We start from the raw sequence: 18,927 nt of genomic DNA on the forward strand, positions 1-18,927 counted from the left end.
GGACACGTGGGCACCCACTGCGACTGGAGGAGAGAAAGTTCCGAACGCAACGGTGGAAGGGGTTCTTCACTGTTAAGGCAATCAGGATGTGGAAGGGAATGGCGGACTCTGTAATTTAAAAAAGAAATGGATACATTTCTGAATGAAAAAGCTATCCAAGGTTATAATACTTAAAATATCTACGTGGTTAATCCGGGGGTAACATGAGTTATAGTAGCTAACTAGTCATAAAACATTATTCAGCAAGTATGTAGAATCATCACAACTTAAAACAGGTTGAACACGATGGGCAATTTGCCTCTATTCAACTTCAAATACTATGTTACTATGTAGAATGGACTCAGTGAGCCCTATTTATCACAGCCCACACATTTGAGAAATTATTTTCAATGAAATTTAGCAAAGAATGGTAGGCGTGACACACGGTCCGATAGCCCGTCCTGGACTCCTGGATGGGCTGGAAGCAGAATGATAGCTTCCACTATCACTCTGCTTCCAGGTTTGGCATTGGTGCACATATTGTGCATAAGCGCCACCTGCTGGTGCATTGCGTCAGGATACGTCAATGAAAGGGTCTGCAGAACAATAGCCCATAGGCTACTATGAGGTAACATTTGGTACATCCAATGGTTTAGCACAGGAACCGGCAACTGGCGGACCGCGGTCCATCTCCGGACAACAAAGGACAGAACAGCGGACCGTTTACTAATCTAGAAGATAGACTCTTATTATAAATACTTAAATACTGGCAGGGGAACGAAGATGGCAGTCACACTGTAATGACGCAGAGAGGCAAGAGCGTCCATCTTCCTTCCCCTGCAGAGCGCGCTGGCGCGGTGTCCCACGTGAGCGGGCTGACATGGCGTCCCACGTGAGCGGGCTGACGCAACGTCTCTTGTGAGCAGGCTGACGCGGCATCACAGGACTGATGGAGGCTGAGGCGCTGAGTGGATCCCGCGCACCGCACCACAGCTTGGAGGAGCCCCGACTGGCCCCAGCCCCCGCACCCAGGGGAATCACCCTCTCAAGAGGAAACCAAGCTACCAGGCGGCGGAGCCAAGAGGCACTTTTTAGTACGTCTGTGGGTTGCGGCCTGCCCGTCCCCACATACGTGGGCTTTGTACATAAGGGTGAGCAGTCATATTTGGCCACATATTTCGTGTCTGTATTGCACAAGAATAGATTGAAAGATACTGCGCTCCACTGTAGGGGTTTGGGACGCAATGAATTCTTACACCCTGGGAGTAAAGAAGTCATTGCATCGCAGACCCCCTACAGTGGAGCGCAGTATCTATTCATAGATTCTGAATCTATTCAATCGAATCTATTGTATGTATACAAATGTATACAAATGAAAAAGTAAAGTATCACTGGCGCAAGATGTGTAATTGCCCACTAGTGGGGAAATATCACAGCTCAGGGTTTTAATCCAAACACAATGGGACATTCACAAGATTAAATACACAAACGTCTCAGTGCAGTGTGTATTTGTTCTTGTGAATTTACCACTTGTATGTGTGTTTTATTATAATAAATTGATTTTTATTGCTGATTTTCATCCCATTGTGTTGTGTGTGAATTAAAACCCTGGGCTGTGATATTTCCCCACTAATGGGCGATTACACATCTTTAAGGACTGTCCTAGCGCCAGTGATACTTCACTTTTTCATTTGTATACTATTCTAAGACAGGAAATTGTTTTTTTTTTTCCCTGTGGAGTGGGGTATCAAGGCAGCTGAGTCCTTTCTATTTGCTTATTGCAGATCAGGTGAATTCTGCATCCGGACCGAGCCTGGAACGGCACAAAGGGCACCCGGTGGCGCTGCAGTATACGTGGAGCATCCGTGAGTATGAATTACTAAGTTACTCAAACATCGTGCTGTGAATAAACATGTTTTATAAAAAGCATAAAGTTGACATTGAAAATAGGAAGTTTCTGTCGGAGTGGACTGAACTATACTGTTTTACGCTGCCTGAAAGAACTGGAGCTGTTCCACTTTGCCTCATATGCAACAAGACGGTCGCTATTATTAAAAGTGGAGATTTAAAGCGACAATACGAAACAAATCATCAGGATTTTCATAAAAAGTTTCCTCCTGGTAGTGCAGCGCGTAAAGACAAACTGCAGTCTTGTCTGTCTTCTTACAAAAATAGTACGGCTATACTAGTTCGGTGCATGAGCGGACAACAAAAATCTGCAGAAGCAGCGTTGCGCATATCCTGGATGCTTAGTAAGCACAAGAAGCCATTTTCAGACTCGGAGGGCGTAAAAGAATGTTTATTGGAAACAGTCACAGCACTTTTTGAAGAGAAGGACCTTCTTGCAGCTATTCAAGGCATTCCTTTGTCATCAAGAAGCAATACAAGAAGAACAGAAATTTTAGCTGCTGACAACAAAAGCAGCTTGCTCGAGCTTCTACATAAGGCACCTTGTTACGCCATTGCACTTGACGAATCTTGCGACATTGTTGACAATGAAGAAATGTCCATTTTTGTGCGATTTTATGACGTTTTGAAAGTAAACTATTTAGAGATGAGTTGCTAGCAATATTGCCATTTAAAGGCAAGACTCGCGGAGAAGATTTGTTCAAGACTTTTGATGAATTCATTACAAAAGCAAACAAGAGCTATGATAAAATTGTGTCCATTTTCAACTGACGGCGCCCCGGCCATGATAGGCAAAGAAAAGGGTATGGTAAAGAGAATCAGGGATAAGAATGCTGGGATATTATCTTATCAGTGCATAATTCATCAGACATCCCTTTGTGGCAAACTCAGTGCTACATTGAAAGACATAATGGACACCTTGATTAAGTTGATCAATTTTATGAGGTCTCGCTCTGCTCTTCTGCACAGACAGTTCAAAGAGTTCTTGTCTGAATGTGATTCAGCCTATTCCGATTTATTACAACACAACAATGTTCGCTGGCTGAGTAAAGGCCAAGTTATTGAAAGATTTTGGCACATAAAAGACGAAGTGACAGCATTCCTGGAAAATTTTAATACTGAAGAAACAAGGAAGTACATAGAGTTCCTAGCCAACAAGTGCAATATGCTAGCTTTGTCTTTTCTGAAAGACATTCTCAAATATTTAAATGAGCTTAATACCGAGTTGCAAGGGAACGGAAAGTTAATATGTGATCTGATACAAAGTGTCTCTGCTTTCCGTCTCAAGCTTGATATATTTGAAAAAGACATTGAAAAGCAAGAATTTATTCAGTTTCCAACTACTCTTCAATTAAGAAAAAATAATTCTGAAATGGACACTGCAGTATTTTCAAGTTTTGTCTCAGATCTTAGGAAGGAATTTGCAGCAAGATTCCAAGACTTTGCAGAGATAGGGAAACTGTCACATTTTATAAAAACTCCTTATGAAGTTTCTCCAGCGGGAGAATGGACTGATATAGCTGAGAAGTTGTTCGGACTTTCAAAACCTACCCTTCAAATGGAGATAATCAACATGCAAGAAGATGTTCCCTTGAAAATGTACAAAACAGCATCCACTGAAGATTTTTGGGCTAAGCATATTTTGGACAAGTACGCAAATTGCAAAAAACTGGCTATCAACATAGCCACCATGTTTGGCTCCACATACATATGTGAGACCTCTTTTGCCAAGATACATTTTCTGAAAAACAGACATCGATTAAGGTTAACAGATGCCCACCTTGAAGACACTCTGCGTATTAGTTGTTCTCCAAGAGTTCCAAACTTTAAAAAAACTTTCTCAGGATCGGAAGTGCAATTTCTCGCATTAAGCAGGGCCGGCTCTACCATTAGGCAGCTTTAGGTGGCTGCCTAGGGGCGCCGGGCTCTGGAGGGCGGCACTAGACTTCAACTAGCAAAAAACTGAAGGATGTTTCTGTATGCGGCGTCCTCCTTTTACACTGCGCTGGCTGCTGCTGCTGCAGGTCTAATCAGGTGCAACTGCTGCTATCAGGCTGTACGATAGTGTCTCAGCGCTTCCTCCGTGCCAACACGTGTAACATCAAGTCATGCGAAGGCACATAGGATACGGATGTAGCTATGGCTCCTGAGGGGCGTCCCCACTGCCGCTCCTCATAGCCCTGATGCTTCTCCTCCAGGCCCCTGTATCCTGGCTCTCCAGCAGCAAGCAGCACCTGACTACATGTCTGCTCCCGGCAGTGTCACTGTAATGCTGCTGCTGCCTATAAGAGGAACCATTCCAATTCAAAGGAAAACAAGGAAACAACTTTTAGGTAAGTAACACATGGGGGTCTCTGCTGAACCACAGACAGCATAGATATTACAGCCTGATATCTGGTTTGCACTTGTAAACAGCACTATAGGGAAAACACAGGCACTGGGGTACAATACAGTACATATGGAGGGGGGGGCAGTAATGAACTTACAGATGGACGGATGACTGTGTGTATATATATATATATATGTATACACATACAATTAAAGGGATTTAGTTAGTAGATGCCGGCGTACAGAATATAGGCACCAGAATGTTAGTATGCCAGAAAGGGTTAGCCTTAGGATGTGGGGAGGGAGGGTTAGGGGAAGGGTAAGGGTAGTGTTAATTAATTTAATTCAAAGTGGCGGGATTATGGTGGTCTGTATGCCGCTGTCGGTATTCTGACCACCGGCATCCCATACCCAACCCCAATTACAGTTTCCCACCAGACACTATATAAAGTATATAAAAAAAAGTAGAACTGGCCTTAGTGTCCTATATGATTCCTAACATCCTGGATAATGTGTATACATAAAAAATAGATGGCACTCAAGGACTTTTAAAGTAAAAGTATATTGTGAGCAAAATTTTGTGACTGTTTACAATATACTTTAAAAGTCCTTGTGTGTTGCCCCTTTTCTCTGTATATGTATAATGATGCAATTCACCCCATCCCACCTAGTGGCCACCTGCATTTCACCTCCAGGAGATGATGGGGGGGAGAAGTGGTTTGCAGGTTAGGGCGCGCTAGGATGAAGCTTTGCCTAGGGTGCAGAAAGACCTTGCACCTGCCCTGGCATTAAGAAAGTGATTCAGGTTGGTTTGCAAAAGCAAACTCCTTCTTTAATGTACAAAAACATGTGCACTGCAGGTGGGACTGATGTAAAATGTGCAGAGAGAGTTACATTTGGGTGGGGTGTGTTCAAACTGAAACCTAAATTGCAGTGTAAAAATAAAGCAGCCAGTATTTACCCTGCACAGAAACAAAATAACTCACCAAAATGTAACTCTCTCTGCACGTTCCATCAGCCCCACCTGCAGTGCACATGGGGCCTAATTCAGAATTGATCACAGAAGCAAATTGGTTAGCAGTTGGGAAAAACCATGGCCCTCATTCCAAGTTGATCGCTCGCTAGCTGCTTTTAGTAGCAGTGCACACGCTAGGCCGCTGCCCTCTGGGAGTGTATCTTAGCTTAGCAGAAGTGCAAACGAAAGGTTAGCAGAACTGCTCGTAAAAATTTTCATGCAGTTTCTGAGCAGCTCCAGACCTACTCCTTTCTTGCGATCACCTCAATCAGTTTAGTTCCTGCTTTGATGTCACAAATACACCCTACATTCGGCCAGCCACTGCCCCGTTTCCCCAGGTATGCCTGTGTTTTTTCCTGACACGCCTGCGTTTTTTAGCACACTCCCGGAAAACACTCAGTTACCACCCAGAAACACCCACTTTCTGTCAATCACTCACCGATCAGCAGAGCGACAGAAAAGCGTCGCTCAACCTTGTGTAAAACTACATAGTTTTGTGTGAAAGTACTTTGCGCGTGCGTACCGCGGCCCGTACGCATGCACAGAAAGGCTGCTTTTTCACCTAATCGCTGCGCTGCGACCGAAAGCAGCTAGCGATCAACTCAGAATGAGGGCCCATGTGCACTGAAGGGGGGGCAGACATAACATGTGCATAGACAGTTAGATTTGGGTGGGGTGTGTTCAAACTGACTGAAATCTAAATTGCAGTGTAAAAATAAAGCAGCCGGTATTTACCCTGCACAGAAACAAAATAACCCACCTAAATCTAACTCTCTCTGCAAATGTTATATCTGCTCCCTCTGCACTGCACATGGGCCCTTATTCCGAGTTGTTCGCTCGTTAGCTGCTTTTAGCAGCATTGCACACGCTAAGCCGCCGCCTACTGGGAGTGAATCTTAGCATAGCAGAATTGCGAACGCAAGATTAGCAGAATTGCGAATAGAAATTTCTTTGCAGTTTCTGAGTAGCTCGAGACTTACTCTGCCACTGCGATCAGTTCAGTCAGTTTCGTTCCTGGTTTGACGTCACAAACACACCCAGCGTTCACCCAGACACTCCCCCGTTTCTTCAGACACTCCCGCGTTTTCCCAGAAACGCAAGCGTTTTTTCGTACACACCCATAAAACGGCCAGTTTCCGCCCAGAAACACCCACTTCCTGTCAATCACAGTCCGATCACCAGAACGATGGAATTTCTTCATTAGGCCGTGAGTAAAATACCAAACTCTTTTGCAAATTTACTTGGCGCAGACGCACTGCGAACGTTGCACATGCGCAGTTTGCGACTAATCGCTCCGTTGTGAAAAAATCTTACGAGCGAACAACTCGGAATGAGGGCCATGGTTTTGCACAACTGCTAACAATTTTGCTGCTACGATCAACTCTGAATTACCCCCATGGTTTTGTCCATTAAAGGAGTTTGCTTTTGCAAACCAACTTGAATCACTGCCTAAGAGTAACATAAAGACTCGTAATGTCTAGTAAAGTTTTAAGGTTTAAAATTCCTTTTAAGGAATGTAGTATATTACTTGTTTCAGCAACAAAATAAAAACTTGTTATTATTTACATTCCAGATATTTGATTTTGTGGTTTTTTGGACCTCGATCAAAATAATTAGATAACAGCCGGACTCAATTAAAAATTACTTGTCTACCCCTGGTTTAGCAGCTCACATAGAAATCTACAGCGGCTGCTTAGAAATGGAGAGACCACAGCAGATGTTTGCTGCAGTCCCTCCTTGTTACATTCAGAGGATACATAATATTTGGGGGAACCCCTGAAAGGTGTGTTTTTGGGGGATATCCTGTAAATATTATTTAATATATATGTGCTGTAGGTCAGGGCCGGATTAACAATGGGGCGGGTGGAGCTGCAGCTCCAGGCCCCCCATCAAAATAGGCCCACAGGATCTGCTTTGCTGCTTCTGCAGCCAGGGGACTTTTTTTCCCCTGCTACAGCAGTGTCAGCAGGCAGTCACACCCGCGCTTCCAGGAACCGCTCGCTCTGGCAGGGCCGCAGTGGATACAGGAACTCAATCAAGGTCAGGGATACACGGAACTCTGGGGAGCGGAGCTACACGGAACTCTGGGGGCGGAGCTACACGGGACTCAGGGGGCGGAGCTACATGGCACTCAGGCTGCTGCTCACATCCATGCTGTGAGAGGGAGAGGAGAAAATGCTGCACATCCAGGGCCGGCTTAGCCTGTGAGACTGCACTCTACTGTAGTGACATTTAAGGAAGAGTGAGTGGAGGGAACAGTGTGTTTGTGTGTGAACTTCTTTGTGTGTATGTGACTTCCATGTTAACTTCTATATGTGTGTCTGTGTGTGTCTTGATTGTGAGCTTCTGCAGGGAGAAGAGTTTAATGTAGCGCAAGGGTGAGGAAGTGTGTGAGTGTGATAGAGCGCAGGCCGCCTGGGAGGGAGTGTGTGAGTGTGATAGAGCACAAGCTGCCGGGGTAGGCAGTGTGTGAGTGTGATAGATCGTAGGCCGCGGGGGCAGGAAGTGTGTGAGTGTGATAGAGCGCAGGCCGCGGGGGGCAGGAAGTGTGTGAGTGTGATAGAGCGCAGGCTGCCTGGGAGGGAGTGTGTGAGTGTGAGAGAGCGCAAGCCGCCGGGGGTGGCAGTGTGTGAGTGTGAAAGAGCGCAAGCCGCCTGGGGAGGCAGTGTGCGAGTGTGAAAGAGCGCAGGCTGCCGGGGGAGGGAGTGTGTGAGTGTGAAAGAGCGCAGGCCGCCGGAGGAGGGAGTGTGTGATAGAGCGCAGGAAGCGGGGGCAGGAAGTGTGTGAGTGTGATAGAGCGCAGGCCGCGGAGGCAGGAAGTGTGTGAGTGTGATAGAGCGCAGGCCGCCTGGGAGGGAGTGTGTGCATGTGATAGAGAGCAGACCGCCGGGGGAGGAAGTGTATGAGTGTGAAAGAGCACAGGCCGCCGGAAGAGGGAGTGTGCGATTGTGATAGAGCGCAGGCTGCCTGGGAAAGGATTGTGTGAGTGTGATAGAGCGCAGGCCGCCAGGGAGGGAGTGTGGGGCCAATGTGTTTTTCCTTTTGTTTACCCCCTTTGGGGTTCAGTGTGTTTTATTTTACCTGTAGGGGGACAATGTTTTTTATTTATTCCTATTTAGGCCAATATGTTTTTTGTTTTATTTTTTCCTGTAGGGACCAATGTGTTTTATTTTTCTCCTATGGGCAGCAATATGTTTGTTTTTTTCCTGTAGTGGGGACAGTGTTATTTCCTGTAAGTTTTTTTATTCTCTGTAGGTGCGAATGTGTTTTATTTTATTCCAGTGGGGGGACAATGTGTGTGACAATAAGTGTCTCAATCTTCGCACATTCAGACGCATTCGTGTACAGATGTAGCCACTATGTCTTCCCCCTGTTCTGCCCTGTCCAGGCGACACCCTTTCTCCAACCCCACACCATCTATCCATAATTCCTGATACGTATATTTTCTTAGTTTAGCTATTATTAGAAAGGTAAAGTTTTTTTTTCATATAGAACGATTTCTCATTTATGACATCACTAAATAACCCGTAGCCTCTTTCATTGAGAGGTTTCACATTTAAGTCATCACAAAGCGCTATTTTTCATATTACAGTCATGTTAACCTTTGTCCATTTGTAGATTCTCACATTACACTGTCTATATAAGGGAAGAAGTGAGGGAGATTGAGGTTTTTCAAGGCAGGCGCTAGTCACACCCCATGGCACAGGCCACACCCCCTGTGCAGAACCTCACAATATCAACCACACACCCCAAATTACGAGTCATACCCCCACAGCGTTTTTCACATCCCTTGCCGTGGCATAAAATAGGCCTTTCGTAAATTTCAGCTCCAGGCCCATGTGGACCTTAAACTGGCACTGCATGACAGATACACTACTGAGTGGATACCTAACGGGAGAACATTGCTGACTAAATATATATCCCCTGATCCGCATTTAGGCGGTAATATAGACCTGATCGCTGCTGTGAGTTTTCGCACAGCGGGCGATCAGATCTGAACTGCGCATGCATATGCACCGCAATGCGCCGGCGTGTTGGATGACTACACCGGGCATCGGTGCCTAGCAACGGGATGGTGCAAAAAAAGCAATCGCATGGGCGATCGCAAGGTGATTAACAGGAAGAGGCCATTTTTGGGTGCCAACTGACCGTTTTAAAGGAGTGTTCAGAGAAAAGCAGGAGGGACCAGGCGTTTGGAGGGAGGGTGTCTCACATCAACTCCAGCCACAATCACCAGCCATCCATCGCAGCAGCAGAGTAATTCCTGGGCTGAGCAGAGACTGCACAAACATCTGCTCTGCTACAAATGCGAACGCACACATGCACACCACTTTACCCCTAACCCTGTAGGCGGCGACTACCTGATCCCAGGGCTGCAGAAATCGTACCCTAGTGATCAGGTCTGAATTACCCCTTAATTGCTACATAGTTAATACAAAGTTGGGCAAATTAATCCTTTCCTAGCTCAATGCTTGATGCCCTTGTGTGCTGTTTTCCAATACCTTAAAGTATATGTTTTCAATTTACAAATACACAAAAGTGCCCAAGAAGATCTTTATTAAGTTAGGCAAATTGTTGATGTTAAACACCAGCACTCAGAATGGATAAGAAGCCACAGCAGAGACCAGCTCCACGTAGCCCAGCACTAGAGTGCGGTGTCAGCGGCAGAACCAGGAATGACAGAGAGACCAGCAGGAGGCCTCCAAGATGTTTGCAGTCTGCGCACGATGGTCAGTGCCACAGCCTCCAAGGCAGGACCGGCCAGGAGAATGTAATAGGCACCATCAAGCCTCTGAAGCCAGAAACAGCCGAGCATCCAGAAAATCACCACAGGACAGGGTGTTAATGCCGTCCTTCCTGAATGGTGACTTTTAGCGCCTCATTTTTTTGATGAATTTGGGCGCCTTCAATTTCTGGACGATCTTTGGCGCTTTCGGCACAAATTTTTTTACATTCAGTTTCTGGATGGGCTTCTTTAAGATCTTCTTTATCGATGGTTTTTGTTCTTTCTTCATCTGCCTGGGGTCCTTTCTCCCGTTGCGTATGATGTTATGACGCTCTGCCACATGGTGTTTCTGGCGGTGGTCTCTCTGATGATGTCCCATCTCGTGTTTCACATGGTAGTGATCTTTTCCACGGGGTTCTTCATCTTCATCATCATCATCGTCGTCCAATTCCAGGTATCTGTGTGCTGTTGACCATGAAAGAAATCACAAGAAAATTTAAGTACAGAACTACAAAAAACATTGACTATTCTAGACTTAGTTATGAAGCTATAATAAAGCAGGAGTGATGTCATCATAACATAAAGCACTGTCCTAACATCAAGTAAAATAAAATAGAGAAATATTTTCTCCATGTTACTGATTTGGTGGCACCGTGGGCCCTACTAAGGGTTGGACACAAGCCCATGGTAAGAATATGCTGTTCTACATTGTACATGTGCAGAAACGCGCACATTATGCCTGGAGTGGGGGATCTGAGGTGGACAGGAATAATCTCTGTACAGTAGGGTGTGTATATGTACTGTAAGTGTAATACTCCCCCTGGAGGTGCTAGAAGGTACTGCATGCTGTATGAGTTACTCTATCTTGCCTGACAGAACTATAAATTATAGCATTAGTAATAAAGGATAAAAAAAAAACATCCCTCCCAAACTACAAGTATCAGCATACGCTGACAAAAACATACTGGTAGATCCTGTGTATTTGTGTGAGTGATAAGACATTACTGTAAGGTCTGTAAGCTCCAGTGGTGCAGGGACTGATGTGAATAATTTTATAGAACACAACTTAGGGTGCCCCTGGTGGCTGCCTGACCCTCTGTAGTAATGTGGTATGTAAATTAGTAACTATACCGAATTATTACTGACAGTTGTAGTGAGACAAGTGCGCAGTGCAGGTGTCGGCTCCCTCAGTATAAGAAATACCTGGCAGTGACATCTTTGTAGTAGTAATAAGTATAATTACCTCGCTTGGGTAGATGTTGCTGCATTAGTGCCTCGATGTCATCTTGCACTACTCCGTAAATCAGCCGATGGAAGGCGTTACTCAGACAATCCTTCAATGCTTGGAAGCTGAAATGTAACAATAAGGAGAAGCTGTCAGGGTACAATAGTGCACAGAGCATAGCCCAGAGACCTGTTCCCCCGATGTATCCATCACTGAGCCATAATTCTCATTCTCTTTGTGTTCTACTCAAGTTCTGCCATATTCATAGTCTAACTCATTGTTCTAATGATGTTCTGCAATTCCCATAATGACACCTTCACTGAAGGTGATTTATAAATGATTGTTATTTAATTTTCAGTATTCCAATGCAATAGATGGTCATATAAAACCCCGGAATATAATGTATACTGACAATTGCATTGTGTCAGTGTACTTTGCAATTGGTCAAAGAGGAAAAGTCTGGATATTTTCAGCTTCAAACGGGCGCTAAAACAAAAACACACATCTTCATCAGAGCCTACTACCCATCCCCTCATCCTAATTCTGTTGCTCCCTCCTCCCCTCTCCTACTCTTCTCCCCAGTTCACCCACCAACTGTTCACCTCGCCCCTAAGCATATAAGTTCTCACAGGTAGGACCCTTCTTCCTCATGTATCATCCCTAGCACTATCCTCACTTCCAGTGATACTTGTCTCTTGTCTTTTACTCCCTTTAAGCGGCTCTGACTCTGTGTGTGCTCACCCTTTACTAGGTATAGACTCAATGGGGGGAATTAATTTGTTTTGTGGGTGCCCAAATGTTATGGGTATCCACCGGAGCAATTCAATTCTTCACCTCTATGGGTACACATGCCCCGTGTAAGCACCCATTAGTTCTGCCCTCTGAGGTCTAAACCACTACTGCTCTATATACAGTATACTTAGAAACCTCATCATTTACAAATAATCTAGGACTCCCATATGACCAGACTTTGCCCATAAAATAACCCCATACTTCCTCATACATCCCAGATAGGTGATAAGGTAAATAGATATCTCCTCCTCTACTACTGTATATGAGGCAGCTATTTTATGGGTTAAACCAAAATGCCCAGGAATGCAGCCTATCCATTCACTGGGTACCAATGGTGTCACTGAGGCACCCGATGAGCAATATTCATGAGGCAATGGGTCCTGTTGAGGTGTTAGGCTGCATCCTTATGAATATTGGTTAAATACACAAAATGGTTTTCCTCCATCATGTGTAAGTAACAAGTGCTTCAGGAAAAGTAGATATTTGAAGTTAGAGAACCTATCTACTGTAATATAATATGTACAGAATGTTAGTAACTTACTATGCAGTACAGCAAAGGCATATTCCAGCAAGTATCACCAGGCCGATGAAACCAGTGATGGTACCCACGGTTTTCCAGTCCAGTGTAACTGTTCAGGAAAGAAAGACAGATGAGAGACGCACGTGAGAAACGTTACATGTGTATAGAGACATTGGATATGGGGAATTATTACACTTATGGTGTATTCAATTAGCCGCAGTAATTTACCACTGCTAATTCACTCACCTGGTGCCCCAATACCAGCGCTTAACAGGGCTAATTGCATACCCCCCTTAGAGAGACAGATCAGTAAGGCTGGGGTGTGTGTAAGCTGCCTGCATAATGGATGCTGTGATACTGCCGCTGATATCCGACAATTGGCCGGTTATCATAGCACGTGTAGCCTTAGAACAGCTGAGGTGCTGATAATGAGCTTATCAGGAGGGGACAATGCGCACATGACTGCTGCCGGCCTATCGTGTGTGGTTATTTATGGCCAGGATAAGAATGGCTGTCTCCTGTGTAATTCAGAAACTGACCAGTAATCCTGTCACAGGGCCGTGTATGAGACAGTGACATGTACAGGCCTATGTGTGCCGCCTGCAGAGCTGTACTGCTGCCTGAGGCGCCTCTCTGACACACACTGCTATAACCATCCATAGAGGGAGTATGTAACTATAGGGGACTAATAATGTCATTCCCAGCCAACACGGTAAATATCTTCATTAACACTTAACACTACGCTTTGTATCACCGCTTTCCATAAGAGGCACACCGCTGACAACTTCTTACAGAAACTGAGGAACAGCATCGGAGAATGGCTTACCCCAATTGGATTCTCCTGGGGATTTGTGACATCGGACAATGCCACCAATATTGTGCGTGCATTACATGTGGGCAAATTCCAGCACGTCCCATGTTTTGCACATACATTGAAGTTGGTGGTGCAGAATTTTTTAAAAAACGACAGGGGCGTGCAAGAAATGATGTCGGTGTCCCGAAGAATTGCGGGCCACTTTCGGCATTCAGCCACCGCGTGCCGAAGACTGGAGCACCAGCAAACACTCCTGAACCTGCCCCGCCATCATCTGAAGCAAGAGGTGGTAAGGAGGTGGAATTCAACCCTCTATATGCTTCAGAGGATGGAGGAGCAGCAAAAGGCCATTCAAGCCTATATATCTGCCCACGATATATGCAAACCCCCTGAAAGCACCTGACTGAAGTGCAGTGGAATTATTTAAAAAACGAGAGGGGCGTGCAAGAGATGCTGTCGGTGGCCAGAAGAATTGCGGGACACTTTCGGCGTACATGCACCACGTACAGAAGACTGGAGCACCACCAAAAACGCCTGAACCTGCCCTGCCATCATCTGAAGCAAGAAGTGGTAACGAGGTGGAATTCAACCCTCTATATGCTTCAGAGGTTGGAGGAGCAGCAAAAGGCCATTCAAGCCTATACAACTGAGCACGATATAGGAGGTGGAATGCACCTGTCTCAAGCGCAGTGGAGAATGATTTCAACGTTGTGCAAGGTTCTGCAACCTTTTGAACTTGCCACACGTGAAGTCAGTTCAGACACTGCCAGCCTGAGTCAGGTCATTCCCCTCATCAGGCTTTTGCAGAAGCAGCTGGAGAGATTGAGGGAGGAGCTAAAACGGAGCGATTCCGCTAGGCATGTGGGACTTGTGGATGGAGCCCTTAATTCGCTTAACCAGGATTCACGGGTGGTCAATCTGTTGAAATCAGAGCACTACATTTTGACCACCGTGCTCGATCCTAGGTTTAAAGCCTACGTTGTATCTCTCTTTCCGGCAGACACAAGTCTGCAGATGTTCAAAGACCTGCTGGTGAGACACTTGTCAACTCAAGCGGAACGTAACCCGTCAACAGCTCCTCCTTCACATTCACATTCTCCCGCAACTGGGGCTGCGAGGAAAAGGCTAAGAATTCCGAGCCCACCCGCTGGCGGTGATGAAGGGCAGTCTGGAGCGAGTGCTGACATCTGGTCCGGACTGAAGGAACTGCCAACGATTACTGACATGTCGTCTACTGTCACTGCATATGATTCTGTCACCATTGAAAGAATGGTGGAGGATTATATGAGTGACCGCATCCAAGTAGGCATGTCAGACAGTCCGTACATATACTGGCAGGAAAAAGAGGCAATTTGGAGGCCATTGCACAAACTGGCTTTATTTTACCTAAGTTGCCCCCCCCCCACCCCCTCTCCAGTGTGTACTCCGAAAGAGTGTTTAGTGCAGCCGCTCACCTTGTCAGCGATCGGCGTACGAGGTTACTTCCAGAAAATGTGGAAAAGATGATGTTCATCAAAATGAATTATAATCAATTCTTCCGTGGAGAAATTCACCATCAATTGCCTCCAGAAAGTACACAGGGACCTGAGATGGTGGATTCCAGTGGGGACGAATGAGTACTCTGTGAGGAGGGGGATGTACACAGTGAAAGGGGTGAGGAATCGGAGGATGATGATGAGGTGGACATCTTGCCTCTGTAGAGCCAGTTTGAGCAAGGAGAGATTGATTGCTTCTTTTTTTGGTGGGGGCCCAAACCAACCAGTCATTTCAGCCACAGTCGTGTGGCAGACCCTGTGGCTGAAATGATGGGTTTGTTAAAGTGTGCATGTGGAAATTATGGTTATTGAGGTTAATAATACTATAGGATCAAAATTACCCCCAAATTCTATAATTTAAGCTGTTTTTGAGGGGTTTTTTAAAAAAAATACCCGAATCCAAAACACACCCAAATCCGACAAAAAAATTTCAGGGAGATTTTGCCAAAATGCGTCCGAATCCAAAACACGGCCGCGAAACCGAATCCAAAACCAAAACACAAAACCCGAAAAATTTCCGGTGCAGATCTATAGTACTTATGAAGAGTCTCATCAACCCATAAATACAGAAACTCATACCAGAGTAAGTGGTCTTCTTAACATAGTAGATAAACATGAATCATAGGGAGAGGCAGAGCCAGCCCTAACCATTATGATGCCCTAGGCAAGATTTTGGCTCGTGCCCCCTAACACCACTGCTAGTTCAGCCTTTGACCCTGCACCCCTTTACCAGCACCAGCACCCCTCACTCATAGCAGTCCTTATTTTGGTATTTGTACCCCCTATATTTTAATTATTCGGTGCACAGCCAAAAAATGGGTGTGTTTTTGCTGGGAAGGGGCATGGCCACACAATAGTGCCCCCATTTCAAATTACACCATATAGTAGTGCAACGTTATTGACATTTTATCATGCAATAGTGTCCCTAATTCACGTAGTACCACTTTACCTTATATACGTTACTCCTCACAGTAGTGCCCCTTATTCACACTACATCTCACTGAATTGCACCTTATTCACACTATACCACACCCTATTGCTCTTTATTCACATTAGACCATACAGTAGTGACCTTTCTATACGTTACGCCACACAGAAGAGCATCTTATACACATAATGCCACACATTAGTATTACATTTATACACATAATATCACACAGTAATGCCCCTTACACATATGACACACATTATTAATGTCCTTATAAACATAATGCACCTTACACATTATGCCAGCCTTTATTAATGCCCTTCTACACATAATGCCATTTATACATATGCTGAAAATTAGTAATGCATTTATAGACATGACACCCATACTGTCCCTTACACATATGCCGAACACTACTGCACAACCAACTCACCCACACACAGCACTCACATGCCGCTAACACTGTGACCTCTGCCTCTGCTTGGATACAGATGTGTCCTCATACATCTTGCCTCAACACGCCATGCAGCAGGAGATGTCTGGCATGAGTCAGCTGGTAGCTCTGCTCTGTCTTATTTGCATTACTATGTGGCTAGGATGCACAAGCAGCTTCTGCTAATTAAAATGATATGCGACATGCCTATATTCTGTTGCTGTATCTGCATATGAAATGCTACACACAGAATATAGGCATGCCGCATATCATTTTAATCAGCAGAAGCTGCTTGTGCCCCTAGGCATACCAAATGCCCCAGGCATTTGCCTAGTTTGTCTATGCCGGCTCTGGGGTGAGGGCAATGGCCTGTTCTGTTCAGGCCCCACTGCTCCTTCAGCTGTTATCACCACCAATTCCTCCAACTCATGTACGGGAAATAGATGCAAAAACTCCAAATAGTGTAGTATTGTTTTTATTCCAACAAATAGATAATACAATTTGATAAAAACAACAGGGTTTATATGAACTCTCACCAGATCGACTGGGCTAGCTGGACAAGCAAAGTAGACAAACAGGCAATGATAAAGAAATAGGCGACCCCAGAAAATGATGTCCACCAGCCAGGTCAAGCCCAATTGTCCACAGTATCTTCTCCTCAGCAACGAGTTTCAATACTCCTGACATGGGTATTCGGCTCACTATGCCATGGATCCCGTGCTGTGCCCAGCCACTGCTGGTGCTGTGTACCCTCACCCCCTTATCAAATTTTATTGTCTATTTGTTTGGAATAAATACAATACTACACTATTTGGAGTTTGCATATACAGTATGTCCCATACATACACTGGGGGAATTAGTGGTGATAAGAATCTGGAGGCACTGGTTCTTCAGACTGATCTCATCTATTGCGGATTACATTTGCACAACACTCTGCATACAGGGTGTGGATGTTGGTAGCGACTGTGGATGATATTCTTGTTTCTAAGTTTTGTATTTTATGTGCTATGTAAGGAATTAATTCAGTTAATATTTACGTCCTGATGGTTTTAAGGTATTTAAACTGTAAATCCATTTAGTTTTGTTTTTTGTTAAGACCATCACTATGTCACCACCTCTCCAGTGTGGAGTCATTTTCTATACTCCCATAAATTCTAATATCTTTGTTATGTTTTTTCAGCAAGTTGCTGCAATACACTATGGTTTAGCAGTCTTCTTTTGATGTTGTATATATGTTCCGCTATCCTTACTTTCGTCTTTCTATTTGTTTGGTCAACATATTGAAGGAATTAGATTCCTACAGACTTTAATTTTAAATTATTTTCTGTGTGGTTTGAGTTAAAATCTGTGATTGCTTTAGTTCTTGTTTCTTCATTATTTTTGCAGGTTTTACACATTAGATAGAAATGGAACCCTCCATTTCCTCGGGGGTCTCTATCGTCCACTGTTATAAAGTTTGATGTCAATTCATTTTTCAATGTACAGTATTTGCTTTTCTAGAAATAAATGTTGGTGTCTCAAGAACAATTGATTTAAAGTCCTCGTCCTGATGTAAGATGTTTCTTGACTAGTTCCTCCACCATTCTGTTATTAATGTTAAACTGCGCAGTAAATTCCGGTTGGTACTAGTTATCAGTTTTATCTTTAGGTGTTTTGTACTGAATTGGATCCTGCCCGTCCATTTCTGCAATATCACACTTAAGGCCCATATAGACGGGCCGATGCAGGAGAGATGTGTGCTGAGCGAACCGCTCAGCACACATCTCTCCCGCCGCTCAGCACAGCGTGATCTGTGCTGAGCATGCGGGGGGAGATGGGGGGGGGGGGGGCCGCTCACTTCATGCAGGCCAGTCTAGCACCAGCGATATCGATGCATGGGGCTGCGCATCGTTATCGCTGTTAGGGCTACACATGGAGCGATCATGCTGAAAATCAAAGCAATCTAGTCAGATTGCTTAGATTATCGCTCCGTGTGTACCCCCCTTTACACTCAAGGTGCATACACACGGAGAGATTTTGACTGAGCCATTTTCCTTGAACTGGTTGTAGGAGATTTTGACTAACTTGTCCAGCGATTTTAGCTATGGGCGATTTTGGCTAACTCATTCAAGCAAGGGGACGCTTTTTCTTTTCCAGCGACATAGCCAAAATTGACTTGCCTGCACAGTCTATTTTTAGCAGCGATAGCGACCTGGCGAGGACGCGCATCGCTATTGCTGGCTGTGTACACATGGAGAGATATGCACTAACTTTCTGAGCGATTTTGACTATATAGTCAAAATCGCTCAGTTATATCTCTCCGTGTGTATGCACCTTTACCTTCAATGCAGCAGCTCTTGTGGAGGCAGGACCAGATAAGATGTATCATTAGATAACACCCGTGAACCACATCATTATGCTGAGAGGGGGTAGGGCTCCTACTGTGGTTAGTTTGGGGGGATGGGATTCTAGGTATTTCTGCGTGCTCCACTGTTCATGCATACTGTACATACATACGGTGGCTTCAAAAGTATTTAAACCCCTTTAAAGTAAACAGAAATGTCTGTACAGGTTGAGTATTCCTTATCTAGAATGCTCGGGACCAGGAGCATTCCGGATATGGGATTTTTCAGAATAACAGAATAACTAAAATCTGAATGGGTCCTGGGGGTCCGGCACATCAGCGGGGTTTCCGGTGGTCCGCGGTGGGTCTGGACAGTAGAGATGGTGAAGGAATGGCTGTAA

This window comes from Pseudophryne corroboree, chromosome 7, assembly GCF_028390025.1.
Source record: "Pseudophryne corroboree isolate aPseCor3 chromosome 7, aPseCor3.hap2, whole genome shotgun sequence".
NCBI lineage: Eukaryota > Metazoa > Chordata > Amphibia > Anura > Myobatrachidae > Pseudophryne > Pseudophryne corroboree.